At 37.5% G+C, this 21151-nt stretch overlaps 1 protein-coding gene across 4 annotated transcripts in view; it reads right to left on the bottom strand.

The window, feature by feature from the left end:
• Positions 1 to 21151, bottom strand: part of LOC126914503 (1-phosphatidylinositol 4,5-bisphosphate phosphodiesterase epsilon-1-like) — a 127835-nt gene that overhangs the window by 44795 nt on the left and 61889 nt on the right. For all 4 annotated transcript variants that reach the window (XM_050718536.1, XM_050718539.1, XM_050718538.1 and 1 more), the window contains 2 exons: positions 18116 to 18192; positions 1322 to 1619 (listed from right to left, as the gene is read on the bottom strand). The gene's annotated coding sequence lies outside the window, so the exon portion shown is untranslated. The remainder of the gene's footprint in view (positions 1 to 1321; positions 1620 to 18115; positions 18193 to 21151) is intronic.

Raw genomic sequence — 21151 nt, 5'->3', positions numbered from 1 at the left:
TCGTTGCTAGTCGAAAACTACCTGTCTTAATCTAGCTTTAGTACGAAGAATTTACACGAAAATCGTATGCTACAAGCTAAATACGTTAATCAGATGTACGTACGGTATACACGTAAACGATTAGGGATGCATTTTCTTCCAAAACGCATTCCTTCTGTTCTAATTACCATAAACTACTACACGTACGTGTACAGCTGTATATTACAAGTATAGCAAGACACGTTTTCCATTCTTTTACCGCGATTCAGCGAACTTCAATAACGCCCCTTCTATGAATCATGGAATATCATTTATAAAACGCATTACCATAAATGGGATGCGATGGTTACGACGCAAAGGCTACCAAGCGTATAATTCCATAATTCGAATAATCGGTACACCATAATCAGTCAGATTTCGGTCTATGTTGCGAAAGAATTTCATTAAAATCAATTTCCTTCGTATCCCATTCGAATATCTTACTGCTGTAATCAAAATATCATAAAATCATGAAATGACAAAATAATGAAATCGACCGAACAGGTGCAAGCAAATATGATTAACGATTTACATGGTGGCGCAACATCGGAATGGAATTGCGAACGATGAAAATTTGTGCCCCGATGGAGCATTCAAACGTTTCCGAGCGAAACATACAAAAAGACGAAAAAAGAGTAAAAAAAAAAAAAAAAAAAAAAGAAAAGAAAGGAGAAACAAACATTTTCAAACGAAATCCGCTTGGTCGCGGGCAGCATGAAAATTTCATTTGTTTTCGCATCCCTGCGGACCAAAGCATATTGAACGAACAAAATCATAGCGGGTGACGGTGCAAACTTGACCTCGATTAAATTATTATGCTCGAAGGAGACGTCTCTTCGTATAGCAAAATTTCTATCTTGCCTGCCGAAGAAGGAAACGCTATATCCTGTACACGTCTCATTGTCTCGCTACGAAACAGAGACTCGGATATAAAGAGAGAAACGATGCGAGAAGGAAATATCGTAAAGGAACGGACGAAGGAAGCTACGTTGGAAAATTGTCTAAGAAATATGCGTGCGAAAGTGTGTAAAGAGTCAGAATTATACGTTAGTTTCGCAGAGCAGCACTTGCAACATTTAAAGCGCGACGTAAGACGAGGTATTAGATTTTCGATATACTATTAGCTCTCGGCTTATTTCTCGGCTAAAATGCACCTGTATCGTTAGAACCGTAAGCATGAAAGAGCAATGTAGAATATATCGGAACAATGGTACTACTTTTTAGTAGCACTCGTTAACGATTAAGACTTGTTAAGACGATCAAGAATTGTTTCAAAATGCGATGATTATATCTTCGGACCAACCTTATCAGGTAATGATTCGGCCACGTGGGGTGGAGGAAGCGGAAGTGGCTGTACTATTCGTCGTTGACGGTGATGAAAACGGCTCTTCCACCCACGGCCACGGGTGGAATCGCCACTGTTCACCGTTGAAATCAGCCCGACGACCACGATGGGTAATCCCCACGTAGTTTTGCAGCCTGCATCAAGACGGCTCCATTGACCTCTACTTAACAGGATCACTAGGATCAGCTTTCGTCTTTCTCCTATTCTTTTCCGTGTCTTTCTTGTATTTTAACAACCACCACGTCCCTTAGTTGGCCTGAAATCAGAAAGAGAAAATCTCTGGATAATTTAAACGTACTATCAAACCGCTAAAAGATAGAAGAGGAAGAAACCAGAGGGTGAAGCTAGAGAAACGAACTTTCGAATAAATTTATTCCTAGAAGATACTAGTTAATGTAATTTTCTAAATATATCCTAAAGTAAGACGACGAAATGTGCGTGCTTTGTCGAACGTTTGAAATTTCTCTACCAAATAATAGGCTATATAGCTAAAACTGGCCAAAATTTTGTACACGCGATACGAAGATACGATTAGAAAACGACGATATTCTTATCGCGTATCGGGGCAGAAGCAAATCGTTTCGCATAATTGACAAAATGTAAACTATCGCGCTAATTTTTTCCATCGAATTATTTAAACAATTTGTCGTTTCTAAATTTCAATCAATATAATATACGATAATCGTGGTAGATATTAGTTAATTAATACACCGATATACCTATTTGATGTTTCTAATGTATTTAAATCGACATTTCGCACGGTATAACGAGACAAAGCGTTATTGTCTGCGCGTTACGTAGCGCATACGCGTATCGTAGCTGCATTACTGCAATAAGTCAATATCGATTAAATTATCTTCGCCACTCGTTCGTTTTCTTCGATTCAACGGATATTCGACCGATATTCCAACGTTTCGTCGTTTCTTTATCGACAAGAGCATTCGTTTCTGGTCAAAACCGTGCGCGTGTGACTGTCGCACAAAGGATTCGCTGGTATATTCGGGCAATGGCAAAAGGAACTTTCAGAAAGCGCAGCCACTCGTTGCAGAGATAGCTACCAACTGTCGTCAACGGAATACAACGGCGAATCCAACGACTCTCGGAGGAACGATGTTAATTTCTGTTTCGTCCTTCTTTCTGGATTAAACGTCAACTGTTACGGCACGGCATTCTTTCTTCCCATTTTTCTTTCTATTTCTCCACTTAACGCGCGACTTTGAAAAATCTTCGCCAACTACGGCCGACAATTTCGTTCATTCGAAAAATGTTGCGTATCTACCTTGCTACTTTTTAAATATCCTTACGCGATATAAAGATAAAACGGTACGAGTCTAATAAAAAAATGGTAAGCGTCGCTTAAACTTGCAAATCGTTCAAAGTTTTAACGTAATCTCTTTAAAAGCGGTCGTTCGCGGTAGTTCCCTCGACGACGAAATTCGTCGTCTTTGTAATAGTCGTAGAGACGAAACGGCGGTCGAAGAAATCGCGATTACGCGTTTCCATCGAAATTCTCCTTGTTTGTTCGCGCTTTGCCGAGCGCTCGACTGGAAACGCTAAAGACGACCTTGAACGAAACGTAACGACCGTCCGGTTTAACGCGGATCCGCGGTAATTTCACAGAGGCAAAAAGCAGGAGAAGAGAGGAAAAGAAGATCAGGAATGCAATTTCGCGCGTGCCATGTCGGTGGTCAGCGATGTGATTTTTATAGGGTCGGAAAGTTACGACTTTCTTAACGTCAACCATAAGTACCATCTGCTCTTTTCGAAAAAATTAAGTTTCGCGATTTTATTTACCTTTTATGCTCTTTAAACTCGAAAACCGTGCAATCACATATCCGTTTACCCGAGAATTGTGTTTTCGAACGTAGCGAACATCCTTGTCGTTAAAATTGAATCGAGTCGAATTATTTAACGCTTCGCTTTAGAAAACGTTAATACTTTGCAGATTTTTCGTAGACTTTTTCACAGTTGCAAGTATCATCGCACTAGTTTCACGCAGTACTTTGCTATCAAATTTTCGCGGTTCCATGCTTCGAAAGATGCAACATTGTTAAATTTCGTACGATCGTTACGTCGAAATGGAAGTTAAAGGAAATTACTAAAGAAAACGCGCGACTGCTTTTAATTTGTGATTCTTCATGAGGCGACTCTCCGAGTTTTATGAAGTTCCTGGTTTCTTTTCTTCCGCGCGTACTATATCTACTCGCGCTTTGATCGCTCGAGCATTCGTCTTTCGATCAATCTGCGTATAGGCGCGCGTCGACAACCTTAGAATGCTGTTCGATAAACCAGCTGCGTACTCGCAGCAAATCAAAGATCCGTTTATCTTTCACCCGTTTGATTTTACCTTTTTCTTTTACTTCCAGGAAAGACTTTCCTTTTATTAAACGATAGCGCTCGAGTCGATTATATTTCCACACGACGAAATTAAATGCCGCGTCGCTTAAACATTTCTAAATACGTAGTTCACTCTGGTTATCGACGTTGCTCCGCACCGTCTCATACCGAGCCCGTGTCATGCGTGTTTTGCCTGTCCGATTCTCACTTGCTTTCGAATGGAGGATTTTGGTCGAAACTACGTTATAGGCACCGTTCTATGTTAAAAATATCTTAAGTTATCCGACTTCGGAAACTGTCTACTTGTTAGGAATACCGGATAGTAATAGATAGTGTAGCGTATTCTCGTGAGAGCTATATTTGTACGAAGCAATAGCAACTAGGTTTACCTTCGAAACGGTGCTGTTGTACAAGGAGGAACAATAGTTTACGAGCGAAGATTTCGTACACGTATAAGCAGCGCGTTGCTCAATTTGTTTCTGATATGATCTCGAAACGCGTACATACACATAAGCGCTTCCTGCAATTGCCTTCTGATTGCTATTAAACGCATTAATTTGCAAGAGCGGATAATTAATGAGAAACCACTTCGAGGGAAATTACTTCTCGTAATTTGATTTATCCTACTTATATCTATTTAAATAAAGGGAAAGGTAATCGAGTGTAAATAGCTTCGCGTGATTTCTAAAGCAGCGACTAAATATCTAAACGAGCAGGAGAGAGAAATTAACCAAGTTTAAATACGTTCGTGCGATTTCTAAGGCAACGAGGATTCGTATAATCGAATATCGAAATTGTTAAAAACTGAAGAAACATCGATTACATGAAAATTATTTCCTTTATAGTATTCGTCTCGCAGAAATTGTTCTAGTCGAGAATAAATAGTTTAAATAGTTTAAATACGCGTAATAAGATTTATCGATGTGGAGAACGAAACGAAGATGTCTTGCCTCCGTGTCGGCGCTACCTGCCGCATCGCTAAAGATTTCTAGGAGGCTCTCGAAGACTTTAAACAACGTCAAGGGAACAACAAAGTCAGATTAAAGCTCGTACGGGCATCGAACGTTATAGTTAGACTTTAGAGAACTTTGCTACGGAGCTCCGATGGCGAGTGAAGTAGACCCGCCACGGATAATTCTGACATCGGCAAACGATAAACGAACAACCGGTTTAGACACCTTGACATCGTGGTTCACGCGGTAAACGCGAAGGCCGGCAAAATGAAAATATCCAAGGATTCGTTTATGATAGAAATTAAGATCGATCTTAACGAACGTAGGATGCAACTGTGCAGCGTATCGCGTGCGAACGAACAGAAAGAAATTTTCGGCTATTCCATTCGAGCTCATTTCGCACGATAGAAGTTTATCTCGTTTGCACCTTGCACGCTGTACGATATCGTAGCACGTTCTGTTTTTTCGCCGCAGATTTTATGAAAGCAGCGAGCGTACTTACGTTCACGAGGAAACTCCACCAGGGGGTAGAGAACGTTCTGTAACTTTTCACGTTTATTAGTCTCGAGGGTGGTGCTCGTGTTCTTATTGAAACAAAGTTCCAACGCCGCTGACTAATTGGGGGATACGTTTCTTTCTTTCGTAACTGCACGGATTTTGAAGATTTTTATCTCGCGATCGCGCGATAAATATCGTACGTCTCGCTACTTTGGCGTTCATACCACTTTTGTTTCGAAACGTTACCAGGACGTCACGCGTGCGACACGGACAAGTACAGAAAGGGCAAGACGCGAAACGTGTACTAACGCTATCGCGCATAAATACGCTATTTACGAGTATTTTAGTAGATGTACAAATAATAGTTTGTAACAAATAACTTGTAATTTCTAGGCTTTTCCAGATCAGTCCCAAATTTGACTAATCATCGTGGCAGTGAAATTTCAAAAAATTTCGCGCCACGTACGTACGTAATAGATTTCAGCGAATCTTGTCAATCATCGTAGATACGCGTAAACGTTATTTTTTAATTCTTACCGATAGAATACGGTGGCGCCGTTTTACGAGAAAATTGCCACAACCTATACGCGTATTACGATTTTACACAGGTGGAAGATTTAAAAATTTTAAAAAGCCTGGAAAATTTTAGCGCGACTGGTAGGTAGTAAAGTGGAAATTGAATTCGATAAATTTCGGTACCAACGATTTCAAATACGTCTACTTCGAGCGAGCTCGTGTGTTTTAAATCGACCGAGCCATCCATCCATTTTCCGTGGCTTCGAATCAAATACGACGCGCTTGCAAGCAACTCGTCTTATTAATCCACAAACTGTCTGGCAAACGAACGAGTCGATTCAATTCGTCGGACTTTATATCGGCAAATTAAACGGAAGCCGTATACCGGTAGCCGAGTTTTCATTATAACGAGGAAAATAAAATATTGGTCAGATATCGTTTACATTAACAGCTGTCAGCCGTGTTCACAACGCAACGATTAACTCCGATGTTCCTGTCGTGTTCTTATTCGATAAAATATTATTGACCAATATGCGGGAAACGTTACCGTACATTTTGGAGTATAAAATATTACGCGCCATATCACGAATCGCAGATAAAATACCGGCGTGTTTTATTCCGTAGCTTTCTCAAAACAGAGAGCTTGAATTTTTTTAAACCAACCGTTTAACACGTTTGCTCGTTATTATTCGTTTAAACGATTAGGTCATGCGTGCGATATCGATTTTAATTCGTAGCGCAAGACCGCAATGAAGAACCATGAAATTTTGAAAAAGCTTTTCGCATTAATCTACGCGAGACACACATTTATTTATTCTTTTTTACCGCTTCTAGCATAGTCTTTCTCCTGCTTACGCTTGCTACGCGAAACATATATGCGAAATATTAGAATATCGGGGTAAGTTTTGTATGAAAATTATGATAGATACGACAGGAAAGTGCGTATGTAATTTTAAATAATTCTATGCAATTATACAATGATCACGGATACACGGATCTAGAGTTGCGAAAAATAAAAATAACAAAGAATTTCATAAAATTATCACCGACAGCAATATCATTTTTATCGTGTATTATCCTCCTACGATAATTATTTTCAACCAATATTTTAATTATTTCAAGTTAGAAATAAATCGTAGCTATAATAACGTAACGAAAATGACGCTGATAAATTATACATAGGTATAAATGGCCCATAGGTACTTAAAAAATCGAGCTATTCACGAGTCGTTCTGTCAACAACAACTGCAAATTTGCAAATCCTTTGTTCAAGTTAGATCCGCCAGTTTTTCGACTTTTTGGACCTTTTTACTTTTTCATCGACCAGTGAGTCTAGTTTTTGCGCCGCAGGTATTATGGTGCAATATCGAGCGCGTTTAAAGCTGACATAACCGACCGGAAAATCCATGAACACTCGGCTTTCTATACTTTGCGATCACCAGATCGAAGGTTCCTAGTTATTCGAGTATATTATTTTTCGAGCTTACGTACAACTCGTGGCGAGAGTTATTTACTTTTTATTCGAGTCTCTTTTGGTTTAAATTTATCATCGTTCCGGCGTTGACCGAATTATTGCCTTAAATGAAAACGTGGCATTAGTAGCGACATATATTATTACAGTTTGGTTGATCAAATAATGGTATTAACGATAAACGTTCGCGTGGACATAGAAGATACAAACGAATTGAAAATACATCGATAAATCTGCCTGCGTAAATTGAAAACGCACCGATATGGAAATTTTGTTCACGCGTACAATAACGATATAATTTTACATTTTCACGAAGAAGTACAGCAAAGAATACGATCGAGTACTAAATTCTCTCCCATCTTCGCTATGTAAAACTACTTTTTCAAACAATTCTCAAACGGATGAATCTTCCATGTATAGTCGTTGTCCGAAAATTAATAACGTTTGAAAAATAACGAATTACGATAAATTATAGCAAAGTATCTGTGTTTCAGTTCGGTTGAAGATCTTTTGCGTTATATGCGTCTTACCGCATCTCAGCGACGTATAACGTACATACGTGTATCTAAGTTACAAACAAGTTCGATCTGTCGCAAGGAACGCTTTCAATTTTTGGTTTCGATCTCTTTCTCGCCGATCATTTGCATACTAAATCTGCTCGTACGTATAAAATGTTCGTTTAAAAGGATTTTTCTTCCGTTAAAAGCGTTTCAACGTAATCCATTAAAATAGCAGAGGACCGAGACGAAGATATCGGAATAAAGACTAAATTATTTTTCGCAGTTGGACGTTTTAAATCGCAAATTTATTTCTCATTTCGTGGTTTATCGGGGGTTGAACGTATCGCGTTAAAGTCGCCTCTCCTCTGTTTCCTTCGAGCCTCTCTTACTGTCTGCTCCGCAACGCAACGGCAACGAAAGCTTTTATAAAATCGCGGTTAAATCTCATCATGGTGCGGCTTTTTCCTTTCTTTCTCGAAACAACGTTTCCAGCGTCGGCACGACGAAGCATCAAAGTGTAACGAGGAAAAATCCTGTCGCCTGCTCGTCCCGCGTTCCTTCAGAGATATTAATATTATTCCTCCGAATTAACCTGTATTTTCATCGAGTTCGGAGTTTCTCGAGTTCGCGCGGCAACTTTGTAAAGCAATACGAAAAAGAAATTTTTCTTTTGCTTTATCGTAGATTACAGGTGAACTTTGTTCGCTCAACTATTAATTCCAATATACGTTAAACGGATATGCATGGAGATAAGTTTTATCGATATACAGTGGAGAGCAGAGAGTAGAGAGTATAGAGTAAAGTAAAATTCAAATAATACGGATAAGCTGAGCTACTTAACCGCTTTATCGATCACGTAACGTTGACCGAAATAGGAAAAATATTTTTTATACGATACTTCTTTAGCTTAACTCGTAACGTCAAATTTTCACTCAGAGTTTTCTTACGATTATAAACGAGGAACAAACGTATCGAGGCTAGTTAAAAGCAAACTTTAGAATTATATACATACAGACGAGCGAAAGTTAAATTTCGAAGGATCGCGTTAAACGAAACTAGTTAAAGAAGAAGAAACGCGTTTTTATAGATTTCCAATTACGCGTTACCATGGAAGAAGATTCTGGGGAATATTTGCGGTAGATATCGAAGTCGAACGTGCACGTGTACCTGCGTATCTTTGAACAGACGGAAGCCAATTGACCGTAGTTCGGACAGAGGGTATGAGAATACGAGGGAAAGACGCGTAATATGTGGGTCGGTCGATGGGACTGTCTGTGAAGCCTATATCGCGCAACCTGTTCGGCAGAACGTTTACGCGTGCTTTTAACTTTCGCACTGCCGTACTTCTGCGTACGTTACGGCTCCAGCTATATTAACAAACGACAGTGTGTATGCGTACTCACGTTCCCAGTGACAGGGAGCTAACGGAAATTGCGAAAGAGAACGGAGTTAACCACGAAAGGAAGCAAGTCGTTACGTACATAGGTTTACGCGTTCCAAGTTAAACGATTCCGACTTGCTGTTGGGCGAAACTTTTTGCCAGCTAAGCACTTTGTCGCTTTCGGATCGTGTTCTCGAGGGTGCATGGATATAGAGGTACGGTAGTGCTCTAATATTTATCAACCAGCCAGATCCGTTTAAAGCGTCGTATAACATCTTATGTTTGAAGATCGACCGCTACATATATAGTACAGCTCTATACTTATAATCGCATTTACTCATTTTTGAAACTACTACACTTTTTGAAACTCATTAAGCACGCAATACCGCAAACGGATCTCGTCGAAGCACGTTTTTTAATTTTTTTCGAAGAGTCGAGGGAAAAAATAACCTTAACGCTTTTAGAATTTGTTTCGGATTCGGGAAAGCTGTCGCTCTGACGGAAGGCATTTTAAAAACGCGACACGAGATGCCATCGAATCAAAATAAAAGATATACGATATCACGGCTTTTCTCAAAATTGTCGTTAACGTCAGGGAAAGGAAACGAATGTCCAGTGACTTTGTTTATATAAAATGGGCGAAAATAGCAAAGACGATAATTTTTCGTACAACGTCAAAGATCGAAATTCCAGTTTTTTCTAATTTTGTTCAATTCTCTAAAGTTCCTACATACAAAGAACAAAGATGGATCAACGAAATTTCTGAACCTAATAGTTGCCGTGATATTCCGTGAAATATGTTTCCAACGCCCAACTTTCAGGCTGTATCGATACCACGAAACTTCGTTAACTTGGTTATTCGTTCGTTATTCGACGTATACTCGACGAAAGAACGGAAATTACGCGTTCATGAATTAAATCGACACGATCGAAAGAAATTACAGGAAATATAGGAAATGCAACTGTCTATACATCGTGGTTTATCGTATTCGAGTTCCCATCGTTGTGAGTTTTAAGAGGGACGCGAACCTTTCGACTAATTCATTTTATTTTCAAATCGATATTAAGAAGCGTTACGCGTTCGATCATCATCGTCCGATGGAAAAGCGAACTGCGTATACAATTTCACGAGCATACGTAAGTGGAAGCTATACATCGTACGTACGTACGTATATGCCAAGAAAATTAGCGCACACATGCCCAACTGCATCCCTAACGTACATACGCTCGTGATATAAAGTAACACGTGTGCAACGTGTAGCTCTCTAACGATGGACACGTTATCATCGCTACCGCCGAAGGTCCCGTGATCGATCCTATCAACTATCAAACTCCATTAACTCGTGCGTTCACCTGCTACCTGCCTACCGTTATATACGTACGTAGGTACCTGCATTCACAGGGATCGGTCAGCTTTTGCTACGAACCTGACGCGAAACCTAATTTTGCCACGGACGAATAAGACATTTTGCTATAATCGCGGCGGGAAACCAACGCGATATGCACCCGTTGAAAATCTCCACTTCCTGTCACGTACGTCCGCCTGGATGGTTCAACGTCGTTTAATATAAAATTTTTGTTCCGCGAAATGAAACCACTAAATCCTTTAACGCTTGAATTTTCTTCAACCGAATCCTATCTTTATTACTTTGAAACTTTTCCACTTTCTAGACGGAAAAGACAGAATAAAATTACAAGAAACGCGAATCCACGCCGAAGCTTCGTTTCAATAACAAACAGATATTATGCTTAATAAATAGGCCAGGCTTGTGGGCGTATCTCCGTCAGCGGAACGATATTCGAAGGATTTAAAGTAAAATTGCGAAAAGCTGAAAAAACATGTTTTGCAACCGAATAGCTACGATGATATTTTATCGCGTTCTATGATATATTCGACGATTAATTCGCTTGTACTTATTTATCGATTCTTTTGATTATCTCGTTCGTAACGATGTAACAACCACTTATTTTAACAGGCATTCTCGATTAATTTCGATCAGATTTTAATTCGCTATTCGATTCGGTTCTCGCGCGATCAGTGTCTACTGTCGCGTTTCGATACAAAGAGTTTTCGAAATTTACCCCAACCATCGTTTAAATCGAAAATCGAAATTGATAGGATTTGTAACTCGACGTGTTTCATCGATTATCGAAACACGCATATTTATGGGTCACGAATTACGAAAGAACCGAACAAGGTCCGTTCAAAACTCTCGAGATTTGCATTTGATTCGATTATCAAAGTGACTTGGACCGATAAACTGTCTACCAAAGTCGCTCGAGTAATACGAATGGGGATGTAGCTACCTAGTTCTGAAGCACATTAAACTACTTTGACGGTTTAATAGCTGTCCCTGGATATTTTCAGGCTATTTCCACTATTCTAAAGGACAATTAGTTACACAACCGAAGCTGCATCAATTTTACTAAAGGTAAAAGGAAAATAACAACTGGCAGAAATTACCTGCTGTTATTAAAAATATTTAAATAATCGTTGCTGTTATACAACGTTCAATATGTGTAAGCATATTAGTTAGATACGTTTAATAAAGATTATCTATTACGTAATTTTCAGTAATAATCTGCTAATAGAGAAAACGAAAAATTGGAAAAATTTCCGTTTAAAGAGACGATCTATCGTAGCTAACGAATCGACATACCCTCAAATATCTTTTTCTACATAAGCACGTATAAATTTATATTTGGATATTATATTTAATATTTACATCGGTAGCCAGTTACACAACCGTCTAAATATAAAACTCGCAAGCCTTCGTTATACCGTTACCTAATTGTTTCGATGTGACCTGTCACTTTATTAATACTATTAATCCCGTTAAAAATCCGTAACATCGAAACACGTACAACGATCTCCGAGTTAGCGTAATGGCGTTCGGGATTGTACAACTATACCATAGGTTTCCACGAAGATCGATTACATCGTCAGATCGTATAACAAAGTTATCGACGATTTTATCAGACGCGCAACCAATTGCAGATCCTAAGGGGTGTTTTACGCGATGTCAACATATATACGTACGTCTATCGTTGGAATATATCAGCATGTATCGTTACAGGTTAGCAACGTTTTACGGAAAACGATTTACGACACAGCTACGGCACGTAGATACAATTATTAGTCGTTTTTTCTGAAATTTCCACCATCTCCGTCGCGTCGTCGAAAGTATGGGGATTTTATCAGAACCGAAGATATAATATGAAATACGTAAGGAGAATTTGAAATTCATACCGCTGCACTCTGTTTCGCGTTTGATATATTACATAATAGACACGGACTATGCGCATAACGGTTAATTTTATCTGCCTTTGCTCTCGTGAAGTTTCGTGGTGAATGGCAATGTTGCGAATAATAAAAAGTTGGAAACTAAATGGGCATAGAGTTGCTGCTGACTGCGCTACAAATTTTTCCTGCAAAAAGCAACCGTTCGTGCGTTAGATATTGAAATAGGGAAAGCGGCGCGAACAGCTTTGTCAAAAGTTAAATAAAGTACAGTCTATGTTCTTTCATTTTTTTTTCTTTTTTTTTTTTACTTCAAAAGCTAGAAAATGATATTTCAAGTCAAATCCTCGATTTTTAATTACGTAACGAATCGATCGACTTTTTAAATTGCACGTAACATAACGTTCGAACCGTAGAACGGTTATATTTCCTTTTAATATCTGTCGTATTTATTCGTTCTAGTTTCTCAGTTCAGTTGCTTAAGTTACACGTTATTACGTAGTATAAGCAAAATTGAAAAAGATTCTGTTTAAGTAAAACACGAGTGTTCTCGTTATTAGGTGTAGCGTATAAAGTTAAAAAAGGAAATAACGCTACACGGACGAGTGGCGAAATTAGATTTTTAAAGGATCATACGGAACGTTCGAACGGGGTGAAATATCGCGGAGGAAAGAACAGCGTGATAAAATTTATAATTTCGCTTAAATCGAACTGTGACCGACGATAAAATGTATATTCCCGGCGTTTCGATAGGAGAAACCGATGAATATTATCCTTTTGTTCAGGATTCCTGGAGCCACGCCCAAGCAGGAAGTCCTGAGATCGATATCACGTGTGTGCGTTGTTCGCGAGTAATCCACAATCTTTTTAACAGCTCGTAGAACGCGAAGAGATTTCATTTGCAAGAAAAATTAATCCACTCGATTCTTTGCGCTCTATGGAAATCTTCCATCTATCTTTTACAGCGGATGCACGTACAAAGTTCCAACGATTTGGCCGATACGTCGCCATGGCCAAAGCGATACACTGCGATATAAATAGAAACCGAATTCTGACAAACGCGTTTCTTCGTATCGCGAAATATGTTTTTCCGCGACCACGAAAAAGATATTTCCCTCGTTTTTTTCGATTTCAATAACTTGTTGTCAACTGTACGTCAATGGTAGTTTGATTTCCAGAAATACGCGCGTAATATACGCGACGGATTGTCAATTTAGACAGCGACGTTTTGTCCGTCTGATAAACCGCTTTTGCCCGCCTGATAAACCGCTTTGGCGCGTGTCGATTCGACCACAGTACCACACTCGTGTGCGAGTATTAGGAAACTCGATCTACGCTCTAATTGTTCTCCGTTTTCTCGTGTCGTATCGCTGCTTTGAAATACGTAACCGCGTATAATTAAAAAAAAGAAAAAAGAAATCTGTGTCAGAGCAAGAAGTTTGTAGAAGAAAAATATACGATATTATAAGTTGAATCTTACTTCTTCGCATCTTACTTCCGAGAATTCGCCGCCAGCTAGCGAGACAAGGACTGAAAGGCTCGAAGGAAATATTTGTGTTTTCTTATTTTCATATATTATATTACAAGTTGAACGCTACGCATCGTGCAAAACATTGGATAGCAGTGGACAACGATAGATAATACTAAATACTATCGTAGAAAGTACTCGATACTTGTTTGCTCGAATCTCTCAGTGGATAATCGTCGAAAGAATATCGCTACGCCTCCTAGTTGATTCGCATCGTGTAATACCGTTTGATATTGCATACGATAGCGATCAGAATTTCGCACATACAGACCCGAGACTTTTTTACGGGTATCGTACATCGTTTCTATCGGATAAAACGTTCATTTTCGACTAAATAACAACTAAATAGCACGAGTAAATAATACATACGAAACGGTTTCAGTTACGTCGTGATTTACATGATTTTTATCTTTTAAAAGATTTCTCCGTTATGAAATTATCTTTAAATACGTTCAAAGGACGAGCTGTTCTTCGTTTTAACTGGTCAATCGTTTGTAAAAACCTTTGAACGCGGAAACGGGAGCGTTTAAGTAATGTTTTAGCTGCAAAACGAGTTACATACTTCGTTAACCAATTACGTTTTTACGAATCTCTTTTGTACAGGAAAAAAGTTTAACCAGCTCAATTAGTCTTCCGTATAACGTTATAGGGCGTTATAGTGGCAACGTAAAGGCCGAAGAGCCTCTTTGATGGATGAATAGAAGCCGGGTAAACGTTTTACATATGTATAACGAACTAGATTCCGTTATATCGTCCTTTCTATTCTCCTTTTCGGCTAACGAAACGTTGTTCCCGTTCCTTCATTTTATACCGACATTTTACCGAGTACTTATACAAAACGACATCAAATGAAACGAGCGGTACAAAATGGTTTTCCAGTAATTTAGAGCACGATAAATTAGGCGAGGTAATCGAGGGAATGGAGAATGGACACTGAAATTGCAACGTAATCAAATATTTTCAGAAAATGTTCCATTTTCCCCTTAATTTGCCATTCATAGCTATTAGATTTATGTATATTTGAAACACATTCTAACGCGATACTTGTTCCTTTTATCAATTCCATTAAATAATTTAGAAGCGTACTATACATTCGTCTGTTTCTACTTTTGGCGGAAAATTTGCTTCCTCGTTTACTGTACAGTTTTATGCACATATACTTACGCTAACTATGTTTGCATGTAGCGTTTTACAAAGACGAAAGAATTAAATAGCGATTCGTTGTATCTTCGTTTCAAAAATACGTAAATTTTTCTAGCGTTTCGAGTCATCCTTTTAGACATGATAATTTGGCAAATTATTTGGTATTTATCAACGTTTTATCACTACTTTTTGTCCATTATAGGTGCACGTATAAATATGTGTGTAATAAAACGTATAATTCAAGTAAATGTTCGTTCGTCAGTCGCATAACATTTTTAAACTTTGCTCTATTTAGTTATTGGAATTAACGATAAAGTTCTCGGAACGATATAAACGACGATACAATTAACTTTGCGTAATATCACATTAACATCTTGCGAATAAACAAATTTTACTCGTATTCCACCTTTTACTTGAATTTTATAAAAGATCTTGAAATATTAATAGCCTGGCAGAAATACCGTATAACGCGATAATATTATCAAAATAATATCGTTTTATCGAATGTTTTTGACTGTTTATATTTCGTACATAATCTCGAACATTTAAACTCTGCAACTCTGTAAAAATGTAATAAATCGAAAACAACAGAATTACGTTTATACAGGAATATCGAGATATTATTGTTTTTTTTTTTTTTTTTTTAATAGCAGCATTTTGTAAATAAAATTAAGTTTAGCTTAGTTTATATCGTGCAAAAAAAAAACAAGTCACACCGTGGCAACATTTAACTTATTTAACGAGGTTATCGCAAAAAGTTGGCACGCATCGACATAAATTACCGACTCGATCTGAACGAACAGAGAGAGTGCAACGTGATATCAAAATTATTTCAACTTCGTTACGCCGTATTATTTTTCTCATAATTTTGTAAAACAAAGATAAATCTTAATTCTACACCGATAGCGTAAAGTGGCCGTTAATAATTCTAAAAGGTACGAGCGAATTAAAATGTAGAATAAAAAAAAAAAAGGAAAAAAGAAGGAGATAAATTCAACGTTACATACTTATTTGTCGATCTACCGATAAATCGATATTGCTGTATTTCAAATTTAACGTACGAATTTTTATTACGCGATAGTTCGTATTTTGCCATTCGTTAACATTTTACCTGTGGGTCATGAAGGTGTACTCCGTATTTCCAATTTAACTTTATACGGATAAATTCAGAATAATTATCGATGGTATACCTTGTGCATTATTCGGATTAATTTAACAGGGAATGCAAATTGAACGTTTAATATCGGCTTATCAAAATGCGAGATACATGTAAATTTTATTTTTGTCTGTATTATGCACGAAACGCACATACGTACGTGTATTTCGTATGTAAAAGTTTATGATTTGAATTACGATAGAGGATATTTATTAATTTATTTAATTTGGGAAGATGGTATGTTCTTGATCGTTTTTTCTTTTCTTTATTAAAAGTAATTAAGTCAGGTTTTGACGAGTTCGATGACCGGGAGATGGCAAGTTATTTCGTTTATAAGTACAGTTTGTAACACAATATCAATGGAAATTTTTCTACGTTACTGTGCTCACTAATCGTAACCAAATATCAATTTAATCGGTATATTCTTACGTCGAATAAGTGCCTATCCGTTTAAACGTAATACACGAACGAGGATCAGAGATACAAAATTTTACATGTTCTTCCGGTTATTAGTTGTTCTTCTTACACGTATGTAAAATATCAGTCGAATTAACAAACGAATTCTCACTTGCTTTCAAATACATTTCCTGAAAAATCGAACGACGAACAAGCGCGAAATTTTGAAGCTGTTGGAATGTGAGGATATTTGGTTGGCGAAACACGTCTACGCGAACCGGTGCAAACACTTCAATTAGATTAGCTTGTGTTCGCGAATACGTACGTTGATTGTCGGCAGTTTCGGAAAGTACGGAATTTAGTACATGCCCGCAACTAGTCGCATATGTAAATCAACAAACAAATCGCACGTGTCTGCAAGATTTACGTATTTCAAGAAATTCCATCGAATTAACGAAATTTAGTAAATTTATTACACGTGGCTGCTATCGATGAGGGCATAATTTTATATTATCGATCTTTTAACGTAATTTTTTGTTAGTAAATTCGTAAGTTTATTGAGAAGCAACTCGATGAAAGTTTGTGGCGTATATATACAATTCCATCCAATTTATCCAATTTAAAAAATCTACCTATTCTTTGTAGGTTGAATTAAAAGACTTTTGGCCAGCAACTCGTACGGATTTCGATATTACGTGTATACAGAAACAAATGGAAAAAATTATTAAAGCAGTTTCTATAAGAATCGAACGAAATTCAGCCAAGTAATTTAAGAATTTAGCAAGAGAAACGAAGGATGAAATTAAGTAATATATCGTAAACGTTTGAAGGCACTCTGTTCAATGTACGTGCATTATTGCGTGAAAAAAAAAGCAGTAAAACAAGGAGATGAAAAAAACAGGAATCTGTGATTCGTAGAGAAATCGGAATAATACGAGTAAATACTCTTTAAAACGGAAAAACAATGTAGAAGCTAAAGAAGAAGAACGGACAAATATATGGGCTAAAGGAGACAGACGAGTACGAGGTTGTTCGCTTAAAAGAAAGAATTCTTCGTGTACAGCAAAGTACAGAGGTAAGCACTATGAAATATTTGCGACTAAATCGGTAATTTATCGATTTACCGCGTCTTAAAAAAGATATCGTCGAGGAACAGTTTAGGGCAGTCATATAAAAAATGTACATAATTGTAATGTATTTCAATGAAAATATGATAATGTTATTTAAATTATGCACATATATATACATATATATGTGTATTAATTTATTCCTGTTGTCATATCGATAACAAAAAACTGGAGATTCATTTTCATAATAAAAAAGCGATCACGTTCGTACATATTATTGCTATATTTGTACATATACTTTTGCCGATCGTTTACTTATGGTCGGTCGGTACCTAGCCGACACAAAGAGTACCCGATAAATTTGCAAACTCGATTTTCTCAGAAACGTGGCGTCGTTTGAAAAAAATGTTATTGTATATTTTCGACTTATCTTTTGCCAGCTCGTACTACGATAACCGTCCCATCCTGTATTTAAAAACCTTTTTTAAATACATACATATGTATAGAGTAGACGCTTTTTTCTCGCTAGCGGAGCAAAGCGTTATTTGAATAATATTTTACTCACCCTCTCGAATTTAATACCGACGACATTAACGCTGTCTCTTCTCCATACTTTGTGCACTTTTGACGAGAACTTGTAACCTGCAATAAAAAGACAGAAAATTTATCTCGCGTTACGCAATACCATCTTCGTCGTATAAATTAATTTCTTTGAATATCGTCAGACATATTTTTTACGAGATTAGTACACATCTTTCGTTTTACTCGTTGACAACTTCCTCTTTCACCTGCTACAATACGCTGTAAATCGCATTATATACCTGTTATATAGTGTACAATACCATGAACGCTCGGATATTCTTTCTCTTGTAAATAAATCCGCAACTTTTCTCGATTTTCTTGTTTTTAAAAAAAGATCGGGGAAGGCGCGTTAAACAATATGTTTTTTTACGAATACACGCATCATAAAGAAGCGATTGCGATAATTCGTACTAAATCGCATATCATTGAATTCTTTTGTAAATGTAAAAGCGTTCGATTAAATGAAGGTAAAGCCTAAAAATACTTGCGGTAATTTTATAATCGTTAATTGTGTTTAATTGTTAGCCACACTTTCGTAATTCTATCGCAGATAATAAGACTGAAAAGTATATAGAATGTAAAAGTAACGATTCCACAGAGTTATTTGAAACTGAAACTGAAACAGAATCAAAGGCTGTAGCGTACAATAGCTGTTATAATTTTACTGGTCTTGTTTCAAAGCCATAGCTATTAGTAAGTAAACGATATCGGTTAATAAGACCTTCGTAAAAGCAGCGAAATTGTAGTAAACGAGAAGGGAATTTTTCTACCGTCCACTTTTTCCTCGATAGCACGCTCTCTGTGTTGTAGACCGTCGAAGTAACAACAGAGAGTGCTTATTAAAGAGGGGGAGAGAAGCGCACTGGCGAGGGAATTAAAGCGACGATAATAATCAATCAATAATACGATACAACCTACGGAATATAAATTTTCTTCCTGAATCTTGAAAATAGATATCCGGTGCGTTACAGAGATCGCGCGAGTATCGTTCATAATTATTTGAACCGTTTTGAATCATTTGGATGACGTTCGAACGAGTTTTCTTAGCTATCGCTGAATGTAGTTAGCGTCGATTCGATCTGAATTAAATTCGTCTAATATCAAAATCAATATCGTCGAAAGCGTTAGTTTTTGAGAAATGCGGGAAACTGTTCTTCCACGTTTTATTTTGTTCGTCAAATTTAATAACACGAAATACGTATTACCCTTGCACATTTTGTACATTTTCAGCCCTAGGATATCAAAGAATCGCCATTAAGGGACCCCAAGAAACTTTCTCGTACGATATTAAAGAACCGATTTAACTTAATTGCTTACGGAGTAACTTGTCAATATAGCTGTGTCGCAACTTGCAATCACCTTTTCGAAAATAATCAAATAAAGTGGCTGTATTATATTTGAAGAATTACACAGGTAATCTCGTTCCGATATAAGTTCTAATAAAGATACAGAAAGCGGTAATATTAACTAAAATTGCTTATCGTTTTATACGCTTTAATTTAAGGTCATTAACGTCTATAAATAATATACGATAATAGGACACAAAAGTTAGGTAACAAAGAGAATTTATCGCAGCGATCTAAGAACCGCGATATTAAACAGAACCAACCTGCTACCGCTGAAGGTGAGAAGAAAATAGAGTATTTATGAGCAGTGGAACATTTACAGATGGTCCACGATGGCAGATATAAGCAATAGGAAAGTATTTTAAACTACTTAGACCAACAGGATAGTTACGGCACTTGCGAATCGATTTGCATTCTATCAGAAAGCACGAGAAGCCTGTTTGCGTTTCTACTATGAAAAGTACAAATTTCTTATGCAAATGGTCTTTAAGAAGAGCTAATCGTTGCGCATAGATATACGTAGCATCTCCAAAACCCTGTTGTTTCGCGTTCTTCTCAAATTCCGATATCAAATTTGAGCGTGCAAAAAGGAAAATCGTAAAACAAAAACGCACAAAATTTCCACGGTAAAATACCCGTTGTAATATTTAGGAAATGAAACTTTTCGTTTATATTTCATTTCTTCGGTCGTGCTCGTAAAGATATAAATTTGCATAAACGCGCATCGTGTACCTATAAACGATCGCTTATCGACCGACGAGATTCGGAATTATCGTTCAAAGCCGATCGATCTTCCTGCAGTTTTCGCTGCCGAAGCTTGTGCCGTACTACGAGCTTTGAAGTTTATTCAAAAAACGAACCAACGAATTTTCGTTGGTAGCAAAAGCGTACTAGCGTTAAAAGATTCGGTAAAAGTAAAGAGAGCGGTAATTCGTAGTATCGTAAATACTATCGTAGATACCGCGATACGATACTCGAAAGAATAGAAGAAGATATTTCGATCCTTTTTCTTCGTTTTTCGTTGCGTCGCGACGCATCGAGGCGTCAAAGGAAGCGAAATACTCGTAACTGTAAAATTAGTTGGCGCTTAAAAGGCTGAAACATATATATATAATGTTCAATAATGGGGTAATCCAGGGATCGATTCTGAAGTCTGAAAATCGAGGTTTTTATTATGAAATGATTGGATAAAATACAAAAGTGAACAACGATTAATATGCGTCCAGAACAATCAATAACGATGATTATCTAAACGGGAAATTATAAGTCTTTGGTGCAATGTTTACCTGAAAATCGAGAATCGATTTTCAACGTCCTGAGCTACCGATCTTTCTTCTTCAGTCTTTGCAATCTTAAACAATTATTCTATAACCTTGTCTGTCTCTCTAATGTAACTCTCTGTCCGTCCGTCTGGGGAACACGTGCTTCTTCACTGGTCGTCCGTGCAACAAAGGAAGATCGGTCTCTCCGTTAAACACAGCCTGTCGTGCTACCCGTACAAAAAAAGAATCCCTATCCTGCAAGGACTCTAGGGATTTTACATATATACCTATACATATACCTTGCGTTCCAAAATTTTATAGCTCCATTTACGAATTCTATTTTAGAAGGTTTCCGAAATCCACAACCGAGACAACAACCAACAACAAGAAATACAATCTGGAAAAATTCAG

The sequence above is a fragment of the Bombus affinis genome, chromosome 3, assembly GCF_024516045.1.
Source record: "Bombus affinis isolate iyBomAffi1 chromosome 3, iyBomAffi1.2, whole genome shotgun sequence".
Lineage (NCBI taxonomy): Eukaryota > Metazoa > Arthropoda > Insecta > Hymenoptera > Apidae > Bombus > Bombus affinis.
This window is presented reverse-complemented; position numbering and strand designations above follow the sequence as displayed.